Genomic DNA, 17,137 nt, shown 5'->3' with positions numbered 1-17,137 from the left:
TTTTTTTTTTTTTCTTTTTTCTCCACTTATTGCTGAACAGGCTGTTTTATGCCTTTTGGAATTCAAATTACATCTAACTTGACCTGTGCTTGGGTGTGTTTGGCTTGAAATGCAAATGTTCTGTCCAGTCAAGATCCCTAAGGTCTTCAACAGAAATAATTCTAGCATTCCTTTTCTCTGTACGTATATAGATCTTTAATCATGGGTATTGCGAAAGCACTGAGTCTAATACACATTCTCCTCATACAAAGCAAAACAACAACAATGACAACAATAAGAAGAAGAAGAAGAAGAAGAAAAACGGTCAGGACAACTGTAATATTTATGCCTAAAATTCAAACAGAAATCTCCACTTTATAAATGGATTGTGTCAAAAATTGCACAAAAAGATGTACCTTGTCTTTCTTTATTTTATGTTTGGTGATGGACTGCTTCTCTGGAAGGCTCACAGGATGTTTTTATCATATTGACCTATTTCTGTAAATATTTCCATGCTAAAGCAAAGAAAATATGTATTAGGTTTACACACTTCACATTCGGTGAGGTTGGTAGCATTTGGCTTTAAATAAGGTTTATTTTAGTCCTGTTTTGCACTTCAAGAAAAAACACTTTAAATACTTACTTATTTTCTATGTTTTATGATCACAGCAGGAGAACATCCAAAGATTGACAGGGATTTTGATTTAAAAAATAGATGTAATTATGGAGGTACATGCTGGCACTGTTCAACATAGCCATTGGTTGTGTTCTTAGCATCAACCTCCTTTCTAGAATTTCTTGACCCAGCAAAAACTGGCTAAGTTTCTAAAATCCAATAATGGCTTTTCCATATATGTTTGAAAAAATGTGAATAAGCTTTTTGAAGATATTTCATTAAGAATCAAAGTTATTCTGAACAGTGATAGATGATGCAACTTAAGCTGACAGATAACTTCCAGTAGTATATTTTTTTTAAGTATTTAGGATTATAGTATAAAGCTCACTCAAAAATAGTAGAAAGACAGCTCTCTTCTACCAAAGGTGATATCAGGTAAAAACAACCTTAAAATATCCTACATTTGTATTGACTTGGCAGTCCATGACAACCTCCAGTAAGCCATTTATTGTTCTGTTTATTGAGGCAATACAAAAAGAGACATTTTAACAATGTAAACAACATTTGAGTATTAATTCTTGGCAGGCTGAGGTTTCTAGGCCTGACTGTAATTGAAATAAGTGCAATAAAGTATAGCTGAAAAATTACTTTGATAAGACAATTATCAGCTCTTTTTGAAGGTTTGAAGGAGTGGTTTGTGGTCAAAATTCTAATAATAGACTCCCTGAGATTTCTTCATCCTAGCTGGATGGATGTCATGGATGGAGCTGTAGTGAAATAAAGTGTTAAAGAATATATTTTGTTTATTTTTTTAAATTTCTTACAAATATATACATTCATACATATTTTTTATTTTATTTATTTATTTATTAGAACTGGAATATAGTAGTAGTATCTTGCACGCAGAAGAAAGCTCTTCGGGCTAAGGTCTGCAACCATTACTATCTTCTACTTTCCCTACTGTTCCTCCCCTTTCCAGGCTTCTTTCTCTCCCTGTCCATGGCTCTTTAATGTTCCAATTCTACTCATAAATCTTGATATTGCAGTCTATACAGAGGAGGAATGGAGATTTTTTTTATATTTTTAGTGGATAGAAGTTCTACTGAGAAAGATACAGTGTGGTTGATAGGGAAGGATGATATCTGAAGAGCAGTCAATGAGGAAAGGAAACTGATAAAAGCAGAGTGGAAAGGGAAATAACTTCGAGTAGAAGGAGAAGGAAGGCAGTAAGCATAGAGGAAGACTGTGGTAAGCTGGAACTTAAATGTTGAGAGATCAGAAATACTTTCTTTAAACTTAAAAGAAGTAAAATAACCAAAGGAAATCCCCAAACCTCCAAAACTCTGCATTTACAGTTAGGTTGCTCAAGTGCACTTCCCATCAGCACAACCATTTCAAATCAAGGAAACCACTAGTGGAGCCAGCATTAACCAACCTCAGTTTACACATCTTACCACCCAAACATTACTGTACCCATAGCTATTTTCAGTGCCTTCAGCTTGATAATAAAAGCCCTTTAATTTTAGCATACAACCTTGTGCAAGCCTCATATTCAGATCTTCAAAAAAATGTACAGTCTTTGTTCTGACCTCATGTTTATCTTTCTGGTGGCTAAGTTATTAGCTGTCTTCACTTGGTGAGGGCAAACTTCAAAGTGGGTGCCTTTGAATAGCATTTTGTGAAATCTGAGGAACACCATAGGTGTTTTAAGTTAGAGATGAAAGGATGTTTTTAAGTAGAACAGATGAGACTGTGAATGTATATGTACATTACAAAGTTTATTTAACAGCTTGCTTCTATTTTTTTTCCCCAGTATTCTGCTATATTAAGCTTCCTTGATCACCCTGGACATTTCAGAAATTAGACTGATGCTAGTAGCTTTGGTGCTATATAATATTGCTCGTATTCTGACACATATATTAACCTTACTTATGCTATTTCTCTGATTTTTCATTTTCAATGTATTCTTTTCTACTTTGTTATTTTTGCAAGACTTTGTGCTACTATTTTCCCAATTTTTCTATACTATTTCAGAGAATTCAGCTCTTCATGTACTAGCAGATTCAGAATTTCTCTTCCTCCCTTATGCCAGTTGACCTGAAGTTAAAAGTGGAATTTCTTTTCATGCTTTTTCTTGGCTCTGTGTTACCTGAATATCATGCAAGAATGATACGCACTGATGAATACATCATAGTGAATGCTCTGTGATGAAGATGACATTGCTGAACAAAATCTAAACAGGTCTGGCTAGTGTGATGCATATAAAAGCAAAAAATGCCTGTTTGCATGCATATGTATATGGAAATTAATAAACAGTTTAAATACTGTTTTCAAAGGATGACAAAAAGACACTGAGACAGAGGAATGTTACATGTGGTGCTTACATATGGAGATAATTGATAGCTGATTCCTTTGTGGTCAACACATTTTTCTGGTTCAGATAGCAGTAGCTTACACAGCAGTCCCTTCAGAAGTTCATATGACTAAGAAGTCTGTCTCTTTTTCACTGTACCATTCCTTTTTCTGAAGGCAAAATATCCATTCAAAACTGGAGAATTAGGAACTGGAGATTAGAAACTTTCTCTTTCTATTTTAAATTTTCCAGTTACTTTCCTAAATAAAACAATTAGTTACTGAGTTCATCTTGGTTTAAATAGTTGGTTTTGCAAACTATTTAGTATAACTCTATGTAAAAAAGAATTCTGCATTTAATTTAGCACCTGTCTCCACAGTCATAATTAAGGGATTGACATTAATTAAGGAATTAACAGGAGTACAATGGCAGAAGAGAAAAAAACAGTTTCCAAACACACTAAGAAGCATAAAACAACACCTACCCCAGTAGATTATAGGGGGATCTATAGGGGGAAGCAACCATTGTATACACTCTTCTAAATCACACCCTGATCCTCTGTCATTTGACTTTACTCCTGTGAATAATTTTATGGGTTTAGTGGAACTACTCACAACTGTTAAACAGATGCATAAAGTGTTTACAGAAATAAGCCTAAGAGAAGTATGTATTTAATCCTGCTGTAGGATTTCAGGGAGGAGCTGGAACAATTTCCACCCAAACATTCCCCAAACTCCAGATCTAAACAGAGAAGAAAAAAGTGTCTGCTGAAAATGGCAGCATGATGCCAGACATTCCTCTTTGCATAAGCTGTTAACCTATGATCCTAGCACGTAACCTCAGGAGCCACTGTTAAATAGGAAGAAACAAGGTTTGCTTGTAAGACATTGAGGGGAAGGAAGTAACATTGAGTTTCCACAGACAAGTAAAGATCCAAGCAGATATAAATTAAAATAATATAAAATAATAAAATATAAAATCAAAAATGGCCACAAATATTTCAGTTTTATTGTGAGAGACAGAACAGATAAAATACAGAAATATTCGGTTAGATATTTGATAGAGGAGAATGGAGTGATCTACAGTAAGTCTGGCTTAGCAAGCAATTTCACATTAGTCATCAGACAAATTTGGGTAGACTTGCCAGCTGGCAACACCTAGATCCTCAAGACCACTCTGAAAACAAAGATGAAAAAATGCCCTTGCCCCTATCATTCTAATGAAAGAGGTTCAATGGGCAGGTAATATGGTATGGTGAAAGAACTGCTTCAAAGATACATATGGGCAGTGGGGAGAAGGGGTTAAATTTATGGCTTCTAAAGTTACAGGATTAGAATTTATTTATTATCTTAAGTTATGTCTATATCACTTTTTCATTAATAAAGGTTTCATTGTTTTCACATAGTGCCTGAAAGCTGGTTTTAAAGAGGTTACAGCTTTCTGTCTTGATGAGTTTGGTAGGTGAATTAGCCATTTGCAAGGGCTTTGAAGTATCACAAACTCACCCTTCCTCCAGCCTTTTTCTAACTGGCTGTTAAGGTTACAGTGAGCCGAAAAGAGAAGCATGATACTCTTTATTACTCATCTGTACTATTGGATTCCTCATGTAAGGCTATGTTTTCTTTCATAGATATATATTTTTTTTTTCTCTTGCTGATTATGTGTCCACCCCACCCCCCCTTTTTATTTGTTGAGATTAACAATGACACGCTATTAACTTTTAGAGTAGCTTTGTGATTACAATATCTAAGAAGAGATTTGATCTACCCAACCCACTACATGAAGATATCTACTCATTCATACATATGAAAAATGGAGGAAACAATTTCTAAAACCTCTTAACTAGCAGCTGTGTAAGTGGACTCCACAAAAGCAAGAAATTTGTGAAAGTCCTTTACAGTTGATTACCCTTTACATGAACATGCCTACACACACACGTGAAAAGACAACCTGACCTAATAGGACTCTGTACTCTTTAAATCTCTCTCATTTTCGTCTCACAGTCACAGAATATCAGCACAGCTTATGTGAGTATGTGCCTCTGGAGACTTTCTAGTTCAGTCTTTCCCCTCAGGCAAGGTCACCTAGAGCAGGTTGCTCAGAATTCTGTCTGGTCACATTTTGAATACCTCCAAGGACAGAGACTCCACAGTGTCTCCGGGCAACTGTCTTCCAGTGTTTGACCATCCTTAGAGTAAAAAAAAAAACGTAATCATATATAAAAGTTTAAATCAAATTTCCTGTACTTCGATTTGTGCCTGTTGCCTCATCTCATCACTGGGTGTCACTGAGAATAGTCTGTCTCCTTCTTTTATACTCATCACCATCATTCCATTAAGTATTTATGCAGAAGATTCCCCCATGAAATTTCTCTTCTTCAGACTGAACCATCCCAGCTCTCTCAATATTTCTTCATAGGAGAGATGCTTCAGTTCCTTAGTGGTCTTTTGCTGGGCTGTCTCTGATATCTCCACATCTCTCTTGTACTGGGAAGTCCATGACTGGACACAGCACCTCAGATGTCTCACCATGTCCCCCTAGGAGAGGGGATCAACTCCCTCAGCCTGCAGACAGTGCTGTTCAAAGCACAGCCCAGGAGGATGTTTGCTGTGACAGCATGCTGCTGGATCAGACCCCCAGGCCCTTTCCAGCTCAAAAACTGACATATTTATTCCTTTGTTGTTCAGATAGACACCTCAATAAAAGTCCCTAAACTCATTCTGTCTTCCCTATATAATGCTATCCTGACCTAGAAGGGGAGCTTCCTTGGTGCATCTATTCCTGAAAATAAAGTAACATTGATAAATTTCCTTATTGATCCTTCACTTAGGTGCTTATCACACATTTACAAGAATCTTAGAAAAGGCAGATGTCCATAACGTGACCCAGCACCAAATCTGTGAGAAAAGCCCTTAGTAACTTAAAAGTAGAACTTACTATTAAAACAAGAAGTTAGGGAGGAAAATGTGTTCAACTTACTACACATCATCACGGGAAACTGCAGAGCACATGTTTAAAGTTCTTTGCTGCGTTGCGGCCTGTGGTTTTATATAGTATAACTAGTACTGTGTCAATTCATACTACTACTTATATTATTTCTCTGAATTTTACTGGTATTATATTTTTTACTTCTGTTAGCAGATGGACTTTGCCAAAGTGTTGTGGTTTTTGTTTTTGTCGTTGCTTAGCAGAACGATCTCTAATACATTTTCTTATTTTTGCTGCCTAATATTTTAATTTGACATATGCCTTGTTCAATTATTATTTTATGTTTATCTATGTTTTCGTTCTTCTTTCTTGTTATTTTGTAGTAATTTAAATATTTCAAATTTTGAGGGATTTTTGTGTTCATACATCATTTTTTTTTTTTTTTTGGGGGGGGGGGAGGAAGATCTACATTTCCTTTTTCTGCATTTACAATTTATGAATAAACAGTATAGTAGTTGAACAACTGTTTTAAACTTCAGGTTTGTTATTTTTTCTGTTGATAGAGTTAAACTTTAATTTATACTTTTTACTTTCATGTTTCTCCTCTTCCTTCTTGGGAAAAAATATTTAAAATTTTATGTTTTCCCTTTCTGGAAAGTATCTGTATTTTGTAAAAAGAGCTCAAAATCTTCCTACACTTACCTTTCTACTTAGAAGGCAAAATCACTCTATTTCTACTAAGACTGAGGAAATGGGAACTTCCAGCTCAATGGTTACACATATCCTGCTCTGTAGAGAGGATGCTGTTACTACTTAATGCCACACTTACCTTGATTTGCTCTTTCTAAAATGCCTAGAGGCAGATTGGCAGATTTCTGTAAATCAACAAATTAGGGTACTCCTATTTTCTTACCAGAATACAAGCAGATTATGGGATTTGGAGAAAAAGAATAAAAAAAAATAAAATGCGGGGGAGGAAGGGGGAATTACTCAGGTTTCTCAGACTGGAAATTATTTTACCTTTCCTTATTGGTCCGGGCATACCACATCAGAGTAGTCGAATCACCTAAAATGAGAGAGAGAGAGAGAGAGAGAGGGAGAGAGAGAGAGAGAGAGAAAGCAACAAATGCATAAAGTTTAATGTGTTTTGGAAAATTATGTTGGTGTATATACTGATCTAAAGAGTCCAGAAAATTAAATGTGTCTCAGAAAAGCAGAAGTTACTATGTGGGGTGGTATAGAAAAGATTAGTTGCCAGTTGTCTATCATCAGCTTCTTCAGGCTCCAGTAGAAAATTGCAGGGAATAGGACACTTTTCACTGTGCTTTGTACAACCCTGTCAAGTCAGGATGTGTCTTTTCTTGGAAAGTTAAATCTAGATTAATTATGAGTCTGCTTTTCTCTATGTTCTCTTAGACAAGCAAGTAATTAATGACTATTAAAGGGTTGAAGTATCAGTCCTAAATTAAACAATGTTTTCCCTTTCCATGTTTAGATAAGATAGGTTATGAGAAGTTAAGTACAGATGGTATATGACAAATGCTGTCATCTGATTTCCCATTGCTATACTGATGACATTAGTCTTCTAAAGTAATTTCTATGTAGTTTCCACTTTCTCTTAAGACACAAAAGTTTTAATACATCCTTTTGCACAGTAGAAAAGGAAGCAACTTCTGAAGTAAATAAAAAAAGGAGGGGCTCCAACGGAAATTCCTCTTCATAAAATGAAGAATACAACTAACAACTTCCAAGGATTTCTGAATTTCAGGACTTCATCTGTTTCAGGTACTCACTGGAAACAAATTAGCTTATTAATGAGCCTTTTGTGGAGGTTGGCAAATCAGCCATGTGTGAATTCCATCCTGTCAAATGCTTGTGAAGGGTTGACTTAGAGCATTTGCAGATCACTCTTCATGACCTGAAAACAGTTCCAGAAGCCACATGGCATGTATCCCAACCACTACTTTGGCCAACCAGCACACCTAATATAACTAAGCGAGTGATTGCAAACTATTCTTGGTAAGGTTTATAAACCTTTTTGGGATTTGTCAACTGAAAGGAACAAAAGAAAAAAAGAAAAAAATTATGAGGGGGGTTTAAACCCGCCCACAAAAAACAAAACTATGCCTCACTGCATATTTTCAGCAGAACTAACAATAATAAAAACAGCAGAAGAACATATTCTTTTCCTAGTATTTAATGCCCCAAATTACAAGGAACACAGACTTGTAGTGTAGACCATTGATAGTGGCACCTTATGGGGAGAATTTTCTGTATAGTATTTCTTTCTGAGTTACATCACATCTTTTACCATACCAATGGTACAAAACTCAAGCATTTTAAATAACATAAATAGTATTTCAAAGCTCTGCTTTACTCTCTGTTAGTGCACTCCTTCCTGTTAGAGAAAATCATTGGATTTTTTCAGGTTTTCAACAGATTGGGACAATTTTTCTTATTTTTTATGTCAACAAAATTCCAGAATTGTGAATACTTTAATCTGATACCAGAACTAAGCTTGTTCTTGATGATTTTTAAATCTCATGCATTAAACAATGGCATACTTAGGCTACATTGTAGCAGGAGTAAAAAAAAAAAAACAAAACAAAACAAAAAAAACATATAAAAACTGACAGTGTATGACAACGTAGAGTTTTAATTCCAGATGCTCTAATTTTACAAAGTTTTCCATCTTCATGTGTGGATAAAGATTCAAAACTGTCAGTGCAAATTACTGAAAAAAAATCAGAGTTGTACAATGGTGAGCATTTATGAAATTGTGTCCAAGTTATTACATTGCCAAGGGGGCTTTTACTTTTTGTTTATCTTGCAAATGTAGAATATATTAAAGCTACTGTAACTTTAAACCTTTTAGACAAATCTTTCTTTTCAGTGAATTTGATGTGACTGAAAGACAACACACTACAAAGTTTAAATGGTTACAGCTTTTCTGACTTTTATTTATTGATTGAGCAGTGACACGCCAGTTAAATCCTCTTCCTCCCTCACTTTCCTACCCCCTCCCCCCCCAACTTATTGAATATGCAGTGAAAAGCTAATTGGCAGAGAGCCATTCTGGCAAGCTGTGTGATGTGTTCAGCAGTTTGTTTGATTTATACCGTTAGAAGTTGCCAAACTTTTTGTCATTTGGTTTAATATAGTGTTGTGCCTTTAACAATTTTTTCTTCCATAAAGGATTTTTATTTTGCTCAGTAGGATTATAATTTGAAGGTATAATTAGCATCTTGTTAATTGTTGATAATTACACATGTCATTCAAAGAGCTCTTGCAAAGGGCATGCGATTCATTTAACAGAACTTCCTCGAGCTGGTGTTCAGAGGTCCCTAATGAACAAAGAATAGAGCAGGAGTGGATGTAATAATATAAATTGAAAATATGAACACATATAAGCAATCTAAATTTAAATTCAAGACAGTGGCATGAATGAGCCTTTCTGCTATCAAAAGAAATGCACAGCAGTGTGAATTAGCAACCTCCATGCACAAAAAATTGCAGGGAAAAAATAAATGCTACTCTGATGTTAAGCTTTGAATTTAAATTTTCCATCAACTTTCCTTCAAATTCAATGTAACATAGACTATTACAGCTAGTGTAATGATGAAAATTAATAATTACTTACACTGTGTTTGTTGTTTGTGTTTTTTTTTTTTACCACTACAATATCATTATGCTGTATAACTGGCAGAATTTGATTCTTTCTGCTCATACTGTAGTGATTGTAGGGCTCTCATTTAGGAAAATAAGATCCGTTGAGAGAAATCAAGAGTATTTCTGTAGTAAAGTCTGGCAGGCTTGCATACTTGCAACCTGTTTCATATCAAAACCCCATAACTGTACAGATCCCTATGAAAGAATAACTGGGGTTTCTCATTCCTTGGCAGGTAAAACTCTCAGTGGATCAATGAGCTAGAGGAAATTGTATCTTCTCCTTCAGGTCCATCAGTCTGGGGCCTGTAGGGCTGGAATAAATGCCTCATTTGAGGGTAAAAGGATTTTGCCATTTACATACTACCTCCAAGTTACCCCACTGAAGAAAACAAACGTGCTGTAGCCTTCGTTTGAACTTCTTGTTTTTGCTGCAGCTGTCCAAGGGGGGAACATCATACAGCTTTTGCTCTCCCCTTCACTCAGATTGCAGTGTTGATATTGTCATCAGGTGTCTAATACGTTCTTGTTTTCCTTGTTGCCACTGTCATATCCTCAGAGACAAGGGGGAGATCACCACTGTAGCAGAGAGGGAGGCAACTCCAGGTGGGGAGTCAGGAAGTGTGCATGTAGCTCTTAGAAAACGTTGCCGCCTGCTTTCAGTTTACCCCCTGGTCAATAAAAAAGCCTACAGGATCCAATCCCAGAGAGCTCCAAATGCTGAAGGACAAGATGGGGTCACTTGGTCAGCTGGAGATCAAAGCAGGGTAAGGCAGCCTTTGCATCTCGCTTTCCCATGCTGAGCTATGCAGTTCTCAAATGCAGGCTACAACCTGGGCTGTCGTATCAAAAAGTTGCTTTAACCTCCATTTGAACTTTTTAGCTTTGCCTCACCTCACTGAGGGGACTCACTCCCCTCTGTCCTCAGGAGAGCTCAGCTGACTACAGTTGTATTAGCTTGAACTAGCCTGTTTGTTAGAAAACTGCTTGCTCCCAATATTTCCATTTGAATGCAGTTCATTTTCTCCACCCATATGTATGACTTCAGACATTTTCTTGTTAGTCCTGCTCTTTGTTGTTACTTGACTATGGTGGAGTTTTCCTTTAACCATCTGTCTTTTTGAGAAGCACTTTGAATACTGTCAGGTGTTCATGCTAGCAAGAGTTTCTCTGCATATTCCTCAGAGCCTTTCCAAACTGTTCCTCTTATACTTGACATGAAGCTGGAGCAGCTGGTTGCCAGAGCACTCCATCACCCTTGTTAATAATTAGATTTTACTACCTCAGTAAAGAATGGACAAAAATATGGATTTAAATGAGATAAGTCTTTAACTGAATTAGAAGGCACTACTAATACCTTTGGCTTATGTGAAATATTCACAAGTATTATTTTTTTGTTTTGTTTTGTTGTTTGTTGTTTGTTTGTTTTTTTTTTGCCTTGAGAGTGTTATCATTTCCTTTTAATGACTGTATTAAACAAATGCATTTAAAATCTCACACCATCTTTCTCACATTCTTGCTTAATCCCTGGGATTCTATTATATAGAGTGATTGTCAAAAATGATGTGTGTTACAACATAACATGGTGTTTAACCAAGAGTTCTTGCTACTTTCAGAAGGATTTTATTTTGTTTTATTCTTTTTAAGTATTCAGGTCAGAGAAAAATTACACAATTAAAAAAAAAAAATCTACAAATTAGCACACATTATCAAGAACTAGAATCACATACACAGAATCACACAGAATGGGTAAGATTGGAAAGGACCTGTGGGAGGCACCTGGTCCAACTCCCCTGCTCAAGCAGGCATACCTACATTAGGTTGCACAAGACCATGGCAGCTTTTGTTCTCTTTGGGCTCTTTCCAGTATGTGCATGTCTCTCTTGTACTGGGGGGCCCAGGACTGGACACAGTGCTCCAGGTGTGACCTCACCAGTGCTGACTAGAGGAGAAGGATCACCTCTCTTTACCCGTTGGCAATACTTTACCTCAGGCAGAAAAGAATGCCATTAACCTTCTTGTCAGCAAGGGCACATTGATGGCTCATGTTCAACTTGGTGTACATCAGGACTCCTAGGTCCTTTCCTGCAGAGCTGCTTTACAGCTGGGTGGCCCCTAGCATGTATGGTACTATTAAAGTTGGGCCACTGAACCACTAATGTATTAATGAGTATTTGAGTAGGGTGTCACAAATGCGATTGCATTTGGGACAGACATGATCTCCTCAACCTCTCTTTAAAATTAAACTGTGTGTAATCTTCAGTGTGCCAAGAGCCAGTTAATGAAAGGGGTCCCTCATTTCCTTAAGAGCTGGCCTCAAGTGGCACAAGCAGGGCAAACTTAACCACACTATTTCTTACTCATTCACTTGTTAAATGAAAGATTATGTTTTGAACCTTGCCAGGAAGTGCCTGAGGAAAAGGGCACTAACCACTGGGCTGCCAAGCCTGTGATTTTTCACTAGGATCACTCTGGTGAGGAGGATGAGGCCTAGCAAAATGCCAGAAGATACTGCCATAGGAAAAATCTCAATTTGTCCTGGCTAGTGCAGAGCCAGAAACCAACATTGCTGGTCTCTGCCACCTCCCACAACCCAGTATGGGCTGCGCTGCTTGCTCCCACCCGTTTTGGGAAGGGTCCAACAATGGGTGAGTAGGCAGCACAGGGTCTGAGCTCAGAAGTCTTTGGCCTGCTGGAGTGCCCAGCAGCTGGGTTCACTTGGTCTTGTATGCTGATGACGTTTTCTGAAAAAGAAGGCTCTTTCCTTACTGTTCCTGACTGTTTCCTGACTATTACACTGAGTCCAATTCCCACTCTCTCACATTGTCTGCTACACTGAACCGTGGAATGAGAGCTTAATTCGGTTTCTTTAGACAGACTGTTGAAGTGTAGGGAGGGAAACAAAATGAAGGCAATCCCACCATCTCTCTCCTAACACACACATGCTGATTGCCAGAATGGCCTTCCTTTATGTTAGCTTCAATACCTGTTCTAGTTACTTCAGTTTTTGGTGTGTTTTTAGTTAGTCAGTTTGTTTGTTTTTGTTTTTTCTGGTCGATTGATTTTAGTTTGGTTGTTTTCCCAGATAAAGGGTGAGGGGGGGGGGGAGGGGGGGGGGGGGGGAAGGAGGTGGGGGGAGGACGAGCACAGCTCCAATTTCTTTTGTATTTAACCCAACAAAAGTTGCACAGGTAATGCTGAAAAGAAACCTGTGGTGTCCAAGTCTAGAAATATTGCAGCTGCCCCTGCTACCACTGTCTGAGGAAACTCCTCCATGAGGCTGCTGAACAAAAGGGCAACACTACCATAACAGATACTAGTGGTTTGATAAAGTGCCTTAATCTACAGTAGGACTCATAGCTGTGAATCTTGGTCTCACGGTAATGCTTAAACTATGCACCACTGCATGTTGCCAGAGGCAGCACAGTTGCTTTAGGATTCATGTTGAGTAAAAATTAAGGACTAAACACAGTATTACAGTGTTTTAATGTCTTCAACAAATGATGGGATATTTTCTGCTGTATTAAAAAATAATAATAATAATAATAATAATAATAAATGGGGGTTTGAAATACATGAGAGAACAATTTAAAGGACAAAGTGTAAGGTTTGTTTTGGGCTTTTAACACTTCTTCAAATCCTACCTTCAGGTATCTCATCTCAAGGCTACAATTAATTTCTGAGTGATCTTTCTGAGCTCTATCAGCCATTATCATTATTATGAGTTACCATGTGGTTCATATTATCACTAAAATTAAAGAGAAGATGTAAGGCAGATTATATGATACAGTTCAATATCACTAAGAGATGAAATGGTATATATGGGTACACAGGGAGAGTTTTAGCTAAATTTGTTTTTTCTTTCATAGTACCCTGTAGGCCAATCAATGAAATTGCATCTTTTATTGGCCCAGTCCACTGCCAAGTAATTCTTTTCTCCTTTCTGTTATCTTCACCTCATTTCCTAATGATTCCTCATGTGCTCTGTTCAAATTAAAGTCTAATATTATATTGTTTTCTTAAATCTTTTTACAAAGAACATTTTTAATATAAACCAATGCAATGAAATCCCTGAATAATGCAGGCTTAATATATATGCCTAGAGAGCAATTTTTAAGCTCTTCAAATTCAAAACAAAGAAGAATGCAAATAAGACTGTTGATAGTCTTGCCTTTTATCTGTGTATCTCACATATCTTCCTTTTATTTCCTATTTCATCTTTTCAGATTAGCTTACAGTGATGAGTTCTTGGTTTTTTGTTTGTTTGTTTTTTCCATCCCAAATTCAATAAAACACATCCTGTTGGGAACAGGAATATCAGATAATATTTACCTATATCAGTGAGAATTTCTTATTTTTTCCTATTCTCCATGCAGGACTTAATTTACTTTATTTTTATGTTATTTTTAAAAGTATGAAAGAATTAGAAATACAAAGCTATGAAATATTCAGCAAAAAGAGCAACAGAAGAAAGAGATGATTAGCTTATGCAAGAGGTTGTGGGTGGAGCAGAAGTGTAAAATCAAACATATTTTTTAAATTCAGCAAGAAAGAAAACATTAGGAAGAAAGCAGCCACCACAGAAATGTAATGAAAGGAATTAACAAAGGTTAATACTTACATAGCAGACACTACGTAATATATCCTGGGAAAAAAAAGAAAAAAAGAAAAAAGAAAAAAAAAAGAAATTGGCTCTTTTGCATCTGGAGACATTTGGAAGCAGAATGCAGATAGGCTGTTTATTTGAAGATCTAATAAACCTTCTACTGAGGTCACATATCTTCAGCAATATCTTGTTCTCACCACATTGCTGCCAGTTCAAACTTTGTCACACATCCCTTTACATGTAGCATTTTCTTGAAAATGTCTTCTTTAAATGTCTTCTGAAAAAAAAAAAAAAAAGTTCTCAAAGTCTTAAAGCTTAGCTTGAGAACCTCTTTCAAGTTGAAATAATGCCTCAAAAGCAAATGCATGAGTGTTTCCAAATTGAATCTCATAAATTACTGCAATCTTGTGGATTTTATTTTTATTTTTTATGATTTTAGAACACTTTTTCTTGGCCATACTGTACAAAACATGTAGATTATACATGTTCAGTGGAGAATGTATAAAACGTTATGTGACCTGAAGTTCTCTGCAGAGAGCCTCAGCTGAATAACAGCTTTCACAACAGAGGACCCTAAGTACACCTCAGTCCTTCAGAGAGCTTTCCAGAACCCAAAGCTGTAGAGGTTGCATGCTATACAACACAGTGCATACTCAGTATTTGGAGTGTTCTGATCTCCTACTTACTTTTCCATCACGATAAAACAAGGAAGAATATATAACAATGCACTATGGTTGGTTGCTTCACTCAGCTTTACTGTCTGAGATTGAGAGAATACAGAAGTAATGTTCCTTGATAAAGAAGACAGTGTTATTTTTATTTCTGCCAGTTTCCTTGTTCTACAGAAGTTTCTCTCATAACTTCATCTGCAACTTTTTCCATTTTCCAGGACTGTTGAATCATCTGCTCTCTGTGATACTTTATAAATGTGTATTCAGTGCACTGGAGCAGTATTTATGCACACATTTCCATGTCTCTAAAGCGAAAATGAAAATAACTGTGGTTAACGCTGTCAGATCAGCTACTGAAAATACGTACTCAGAAAATGAAAGGACTCTACTTTATAAAGCAGATATGTGAAAGTCATTCCCTTATACCTATCAGCTCAGACTTCAGCGCAGATTAATACATAATAAGTCTTCTGATGTCACTGGTAGAGACAAGGAAGCATTGACAAGAAGGGCTAAAGACACCAGGCTGTTACAGGGATACCTCAGACTGTTGCAGAAGCAAAATTCTCCATGATTGTCTTTTCAACTGGGCAGGGTTTTCTATGACACTATTAAAAATGCTGTCATTAATTAAAGCAGATCTCAGATGACTAAAAAGAAAGCAAAACCTCCACCTCAGTCCCTGTTCTGGAGCAAGCCCCTATGCAAGCTGAGGGCACATTTCTGCTGCATTCTTTGGTCAAAGTGTTCCCCAAATCTCAATCCAACCTCCAATAATGATACCTGAATGCTTTCCTTCTGAAAACAAATGCTTTAATTCTGAAAACAACTCAATTTCTAATTAAAATTTTCTTTATTTCTCTATCTAAAAGCTAACAAGGGATAAATGGACTAGATAGACTCCCGTCAAAAGCACAGTTCAAACTTTTGAAGAATAGCTGGTCAAACTATAAGTTGAATGTCATTCAACACTGTACTAGCATCAAGTAGAGATGTAATTCAACTGTTTTTAATTCTTGTGCATTTTACTCATAACACACTAATTTATCTTTGATGTCAGTAAACACTGAGGGGACAATGAAGCTGTTAAACATTAGTAAAAGTCAGTGAGAGGGAGATCAGGATATTAGGAAACTTACTTATTTTGTATCTTTTCCAGCATATTTGTGGGCAGGAACATTTCGTGCTTTTTACACCCTCTCAACCCTAGTAACAATATTGTCCCAATAGCCAGAAACCCCCAGTTTGAGGTTAAGTTTTGGCAGGTCTGTACTGGCCACAGAGTTTAGCAAGATACCCCCAGTGTGTTTTCGTATGCTCTATTTATTTCAAGGAAGTCAAGGGACAAGTTTAAACAAAGGGCATAGCCAAGGGTAGCACATATTCTTCACTGTGAGTTAAATATCGTGTGTATCAGAGGACACAGTCCTCATCGTGACTGCTTCACATGGAAAATACCAACACTATTCTTTCTTGAAGAACTGTTTAACCCTATTAATTGAGCCTGATGACAGAGGATCAATGTAACACAAGCTGGAAAAATCTGTGCTCACCACCCCAGCTTCTTACCTGATCATTTGTGCGAGTGATTCCAGGTTTTAATTATCTCAGGCTAGTGACTTCTAGTCTTGGAGTTGCACTTGGTAAAAGAAGATGGAAGGTCATATTCATGACCACTGTAGGATAAAAGAAGGAATATAAAAATAACAAACCATTAATCTTTTCTACTTTTTTGTCTACCACCCCCACACTAGCGCACATACTAAATAGGGGAATGGAAAGACTAATTTGGTACCAACTGTAAACAATGAAGAATATTTTCCCTGGAAGCAGTATGTATTAACTAAGCCTTTTTTTTGTTTTTCCTCCTAACTAATTACATTTAAAATGTTTGTATTTTGTTTATTCTTCATATAATCAACAGTTTTAATCAGGCGTCTCTGTAAATGTGAGAGAATCTTTTACAATACACATATGGCTTCTAAGATGCATTTTAGACTGGTAAGCATTTTCATGATTCTCTGAATATACACCTAATGAGAAATAATGCATTAGTAGATGGTGATACGGCAAAGGAAGATGTGAATTTCTGAAAAACTGGAATGAACACTTACATTAAATTGCATGCTTCACTACATGTAAGGGATTTAGATATGTGTTCATAGGCAAGTGTCTCCTTTGCATGACAGGCAGTTAGATAGTTTTATTTAGGTAGCTTACTGGTGAAGGTGTATATCAGTTGGCAAATGGTTATAGAAGAAGTTTAATCCACTCAAACTTCTGACATTCAATAATTCTTAGAGTTAACAATAGTTTTA

The 17,137-nt window shown here is 36.6% G+C and overlaps 1 long non-coding RNA gene across 1 annotated transcript; it reads right to left on the bottom strand.

The window, feature by feature from the left end:
• Nucleotides 1-1,080: 1,080 nt before the first annotated feature.
• On the bottom strand, nucleotides 1,081-16,490 carry LOC101793259 (uncharacterized). Its single transcript, XR_005264106.2, has 4 exons — nucleotides 16,389-16,490; nucleotides 14,164-14,425; nucleotides 6,897-6,942; nucleotides 1,081-5,136 (listed from the first exon to the last, which is right to left on the bottom strand). It is a non-coding gene; the product is annotated as an uncharacterized lncRNA (long non-coding RNA).
• Nucleotides 16,491-17,137: the final 647 nt, after the last annotated feature.

This window comes from Anas platyrhynchos, chromosome 3 (genome assembly GCF_047663525.1).
Source record: "Anas platyrhynchos isolate ZD024472 breed Pekin duck chromosome 3, IASCAAS_PekinDuck_T2T, whole genome shotgun sequence".
Taxonomy (NCBI): Eukaryota; Metazoa; Chordata; class Aves; order Anseriformes; family Anatidae; genus Anas; species Anas platyrhynchos.
This window is presented reverse-complemented; position numbering and strand designations above follow the sequence as displayed.